The sequence below is a fragment of the Phoenix dactylifera genome, chromosome 6 (assembly GCF_051530095.1).
Source record: "Phoenix dactylifera cultivar Ajwa chromosome 6, Ajwa_hap1_PhDact_Kaust_v1.1, whole genome shotgun sequence".
NCBI lineage: Eukaryota > Viridiplantae > Streptophyta > Magnoliopsida > Arecales > Arecaceae > Phoenix > Phoenix dactylifera.
The window spans coordinates 27,909,005-27,915,603 of record NC_143195.1 but is presented as its reverse complement, the minus strand read 5'-3'; positions in this window follow the sequence as shown (position 1 = coordinate 27,915,603).

Sequence of the window (6,599 nt, the reverse complement as noted above, 5' to 3'; positions counted from 1 at the left end):
TATATGAAAACAATTCTATATGCAAAGGATAGGCCGTCAAGAGCTTTTCATGAAGCTTTTTAAACATTTTTCATGCATTTGGAGCATGAGGATTTTAAGACTCATGTGGTTCCGTCGTCCATCAAAATTCTAAAACAGAATCCAGAGATTGTGTTGGAATCTGTTGGAGATTTATTAAAATCAGTCAATCTTGAAGCATAGGTCTCACCATCCAAATCAGTGTCCCCATGGACACTCCAGGATCAGGAGAAGAATGATCAAATCTATTAAAATCACATACTTCGTCAAGAAAATAAAGAATAATGTTATCTTCTTTTTTAAAAAGAATAGTATTATCCTCTGGACTGGATCTTCTGGTATGGGCTATGTAGTTATATGTCACTCGTCTAAGAGAGATGCAAGGTTCAAATGCCATTTTTGAAATTCTTATTGGTAAATTATATCTTGTTCCAGAAACTAGATACCATATAATCCATGAATCTTATGGAATCATTCCCTTTGGGTTACTTTACTTTGTATAATTGAATATTTTGCAAACCTATAAACATAATGTTAGAAAAACATAATGTTTGAACCTATGAACGGGTGGCAGTATTTGTAGCTTTGGCCAATTTGGTATAGGTAGTTAGTTATGCTATAGAGGCTCTTGCTAGATTGTTCGAAATTGATCCAGACCCAACCCGGATCCTACCCGGACTCGATTTTTTTTGGGTTGGGGCTAGGTTATACATGGCCCTTACCCAACTCGATGACCCGCTGGGTTAGAAATTTAGCCGTGGACTCAAACAGATCTTCTATTGGATTAGGTTTGGATCTAATATTAGGATCCGAACAAGAAACTGGGTTGGATCGGGGTCGCTCTGATCCGACCCATTTGCACCCCTAAACATTAGTCATCTAAGGTCAGATGCTCAGCTAAGCAGGAATAGGATAAATTACTTGGTCAGATACAATGAATTGATAGGAATGAGGAATAGGGCTTGCTCTCTTCTCTAGAGAGAGACCAGGGAGGCTTGTAATTAGAAGCTTCCAAATAGAAGCTTCGTCAAATTTATAAGGCAGGGGAAATCTATTGGAAACAAAGGGCAAAAATTAAGTGGCTAGCTGAGGGTGACAATAATATGGCTTTCTTTCGCAAAGTTGCCAACCTCCTTAGAAAGGTCAATTAGATTGTTAATGTTGAAAGGAATGGATCAACTTTCTTGGACCAAGAGGACATTAAAAAGGTTTTCATAGAGCTTTTCTAAAGGCATCTTTGATGTCTCGGCGGTCCCCTAGATTGCACTCGATTGGGGTTGTCTCTATCACTCTTCATAACCAGATCTTAGTTGTCTTGGGTCCCCCTTAACCTTGGAAGAAATCATGGAAGCAGAATTTTGTTTCAGAGGAAATAAAAGTCCAAGGCTGGATGGATTTTCAATTTGTTTTTTTAGCATTTTTAGAAATATGTAGTAGGTGATCTTCTTTTCCTTTTCCAGCAACTTTACGATACGAATATTGATTTTGCCGGTATTAATTATGCTACTTCATCTTTAATTCTTAAAAAAGAAGCTGCCAAAAAACCAACTGACTGTAGGCATGTCTTGCAGGAGAGGGAGATCCTTCTGGAAGGTAACTCTGCTACGGTTATTGGCTGGATTCTATAGGTTTCAAAGGAGGTCGGCAATTACCATCCGCTGTTGAGAAATATCCGGACCATGGTTTGTGGTGGGATGGTGTTTCAGGTGAAGCATGTGTTCAGAGAGGCCAACGGGGCTGCAGATTAGGTGGCTTCTTTTGTTGCCCAGTGCTCTTCACAATGTGTTGTTTTTTAATTTTCTTAGCGGTATCCGTACACGTTATGTAGAATATTGCCGTTTTCAGCTTAAAAAAAAGGGAAAAAAAAAGAACCAACTGGCTGTAGGTTGATAAGTTTGATTCATAACTGCAAAAAAAAGTATTATAGAAGTGCAGGCAGACCGGTTACGACCCTTCATGAATGACTAAATAAATCCTGCTCAGACTGCGGGAAGATCAATAATGGATAACCATTTTGTGCCAATGAAATCCTGCATCATTCCAGGAAGGCGGACTTGGATGGAGTAATATGTAGATTGGACTTCTCAAAAGAATTTGACAGAGTTGGCCACTCGAAAGCTAGGCACTTTCCTTCGAAATAGATTGGCTGGATACAAAACATCATCCTCTCATGCAAGATTGCAGTGAATGTGAATGGAGGCATTGGGGTTGGATCTTTTCTGTGGATGAGGGCTAAAGGAAGGTGATAAGCCTCTTACCAGGCCTCAATGAGCCCAGAGGCCAAACCCCCGTTACTTAGTTGCCATCGATCAAGTTTTTGACATGTGGAACTCAGCCACAGATTCACAAGAGGAAATGAAGGCTACCACGACGAAGCTAGGAGAGAAAGGAAGACAGGGCTTCGCCGATGGCCACAATGCCAAGACGGAGGGAGTGGAAGGACGTTCGGGGCTTTGGAGTTGGGAGCAGAAGGCAAACCATGTTGGAGCCATGCACATGGTACGTTGAGACATGGGTAGCGGGGAACAGTTTGCCGATGTAATAGCCCATCTTTTCATCGGTCGATTAAGATGGCCTTCTATGTCCCTAATTGTTCATACTCGCTATAGATTCCATCTGTAAAATGCTTAAGCTACGAAGGAATATATTGCTATTTTGAAGATAATTCTCTACAATTTTCAGATGATATCTGGGCCTGCAGTTTGTTGTCAACAATGCTAAAATTCCTTTCTCCTTTCTTTTGGAGGGTCAATTCAGTGCTCATGTCGCTGCCGCTCTATTTCATGTCGATCTTCAAGCTTGCAGTTTGGGTGATTAAAACAAAATTGACACATATCGGAGATCTTTTCTTTAGTCGGGCTCATCCAAATATCAAAGTATTTTTCGTAAGGTTAATTGGAAAACAGTATGTTTACAAAAGTAGAGAGGCACGCATGGGGTCAAAGCCTTTAGTCAGCTTAATACTTCCTCACTCGCTAAACTGGGATGGAGGTTTCTCTCCTATGATCTGCGTATTTGGAGAAACAAGCTTACTTTGCTTATCATAAAAAAGTGAAATTTTCCAGGAGTTTGAAGCCAATTACGAGATACTCGATTAGGGTTCATTTTAAAAAAGTGAAATTTTCCAGGAGTTTTAATCAGCTTTCTTCCTTACTGGCAGCGGTTGGTCTTAAAAAAGGGTGAAAGATTAGTTGAAATAGAAAACGAATGGAGATGAGCCTCTTTTCAGAATCCTTGTTTCATTTCTTAAACAGTAGGCGTATCAGGTGTTCATTTGCTGGCACTTTATAGAAGATCGGCATCCTATTAAAAGTCAAGTGCTTTCTTTGGTTATGCCGGAAGAGGAAGTTAAACACGAGAAAAAATGTTGGCAGAAAAATTGGCATAAATCTTGGGGGTTGTGTGCTTTGTAATGTAGCAATTGAATCGGCCGATCATCTTTTCCCCCCACAAGAATCCAATCAATGCTCTCAGATAGATCTGATGCTGCACATCTGTTCTGGATTTCGCAGAATGAGAGACAAACTCTTTTCCGGCCAAAGTTGCCGTTTTCTTTCAAATTTTCTGTTCTGCAGCATTACAAACACCTCGTTCTGTTTCTTTGCCACTGTAATGAAGTGCATGGCACTGCCATTGTTGTTGTTAAAATATTAGAAGAAAAGAACAAAGTAGTTTTATTCCCCTTCTTCCCCTCAAATTCCCACCCTCTTCCTTCCCAATAGTCGCCTGATGCTCTCAAGAATTTATTCTTCAATCTCCAAAATCAAGAAGTAGTTCATCCTTCTGCTGCCGATCAACCAATGAAGAGCTGCAGCTTCATCACAACCTATGTCTTCCGATTCATTCATCTTGGAGGTAGTTCTACCAGAACTTGATGAACAAACCGACCCAGATTCAATGGATACTACGAGATCAAGAGATGACACAAGGGATTCTGAAGATTTTACTATACCACCCAAACTGAAATTCCTAATCTCTCGCATAAATTCCCTGGTTCCCACTCAGCTCACAGCAGAAAATTTTCTCACCTGGAAATCCCAGATCACCCGATTGTTCAAAGCAAGCGGATATTATGATTTTCTTGATGGTTCCTCATCCTCAACCTCAGGTATTTCAGCTGGCTCTGATACCATGAAGAGTTCTAAGTCACTGTAAATGAACCAGAGGATGTTTCAGAGAGAAGTTTCAGTGAGAGAAGAAGAAGAGTTTCTTTATTCACGGAATACATCTATATCCTTCAGAGTTTATTACAGTCCCTTATGTAGGAATCAAGATTGAAGCAGTTGAACTGTGACTGTTACAACTGATTCAGTTTAGCCAACTGATTCAGGTAAGTTAAGGTTCTGGAACAGTGATCATTCAAGATTATTTTCCTATTTCATTGCATTCGGTACATCTCAAAAAGTTATATATACTTGTATATATACTCTATATAAGAAAAATAATATTTACCGATACAAGCTATTTTGTGATTTCTAAAATTACTCTAATAAAATTTTACTAATAAATAAAAATAATACTAACCGATACAGTATTACATTAAAAAAAATAATATGAGCTGTACAGGATTTCTAAAATTATATATATATATTTTTTTCTGTTTTCTTTTTTGTCACCCAAAGTCGTTATTCTTCTTTTGATCTTTTTTGGTCTTTTTTTTTTGCGCTAAAAAAGAGAGAAGAGGGGGTGAGGAGAACCTCACCCGCGTAGCAACTCTCACCGGGTCTTTTCTCCGCTGGAGAGTGTTCGACGCGGATAGAATATTTTTTACTCATATCCTCTCCACTCGTGGCAGAGCTCCACCAGTGTGGTAGCCCTAATCCCGTGTGAGTACGTCACACCAGTACCATCTAAGTAATAGCAGATCAGATAGCGACTTCACCGGGCAAATCAGGCAGAAGGCATCCGATCCCCGCATAGCCCGCGCATTTTTTTGGTCTTCCTTTGGTCTGAAGGTTCTGTAACGGCAGAGCTTGCTCCACACTCTGCTATCTTTCTATACCTTCGTTTATTAATAATATTTTGGTGGCATCTCGCCTCGCCTTTCCATCAACGAAGAATACGAGCCTCGGTGGCTTTTGAGGCCAATAGCGGAATGCTGGTCTGATCAAGAAAGGGGCCACGATTCCTACTCCTGTGAAGTGGACCTTAATTGAAGCCTTTGAATAAAGTAGTCCGCGTGGGGTCGAACCGGGTCCACAACTCGCTTAGTTGACATCCCTCCACCTTGGGGCATGGATTTCTCCTACTTGATTTGAGCTTACGTAACTCTGTTAAATTCTGATAGAATTAAATTATATATATGCATCAAGAATAAGATTTCCAATCTTCTAGAGCTCGTTTGGTTCGCGGGAAGCACTTTTCCTTTTAGAAATATGAATCCTGGGAAGTAGATTCTTAGGAAGAGGATGCCTACGAAAGTACTTTTGGCATGTTTGGTTGACCATGGAAAAGTGACAAATTTTCAAGGTACTTATGTTTGGTTGACCATCCACTTTCCTGAAAAAGTTATGTATAATTTCTATTATATCCTTAATAAAAATTAGGTCTTTAATGCCTTTTTAATGCATCTTTAATGCTCAAGGGCTTTTTAGAAAAAAATAAAAATGGAGTGATTCCCACCTCATGGAAAAGTAACTTTTCTATGAAATGTGGGAATCATATTCCCATAGAAATATAACTTTCCCGTCTCTCTCTTTTAAAAACTCCAACCAAACAAGAAGCATCTCATTACTTTTCCATTGACCACACTTTCCCCCTTCTTTTCCTGCGAACCAAACGACTCGGTGGTTATTGTTGCTGTTGGCCCCCCCCCCCTTTTTTTTTTCTCTTTTTAAGGGAGAGGGTTAATCCCCACTCAACCATTCAGATTCAGAATCAGGTTATTCAATTCCACGGCCCAACAACCTTACCAATTTGGTCTGCCGGCGCCCATAATCTTCCAATTAATTTGCTGGCTCAATTACGTAGACCAATTGGTCCGTACATTGACATGTATAAAGTTTATTAGTGTATAATAGGATATATATTATCAACATATCAGCAATCAATTCACTAACAGATTACGTCCCGTTAAATTGGTCATCTTTCTTTTAAGTCAAACTTATTATTTTTATGATATTTATGTTTGAGTTTTTTTTTACATGAATATCTTTTTAAATTCCAATTTTACATAAATATCTTCCTAAAACTGGTATTTACATGTATACTCTCGTAAAACACTTATTTTATTATTCTACCTATTTTTTATTCTTCTTTTTGCATATGAACCATATTATCTAATGCCATTAAAAAATTAATAATTTCATATTAAATTAACTAAAATATAGTAGATGTGTAAAATTTTTTTTATAATACGATCGCGATGGAGGGCAAAAAAGTAATTTTAAAATTTTATTTTATTTTTAATTAAAATAAATATTGTTTTTATTAATGGTGTTAGAAGAATCGTTATATTAGAAGTACATGTACAAAAATAATATTTTAGAAGAATATAAAAATAAATATAAATTTTAAAAAGTATTCAGATAAATAATATTATGCGAAGATAATACTCATGAGTCGGAGACTTTTAATCTCAA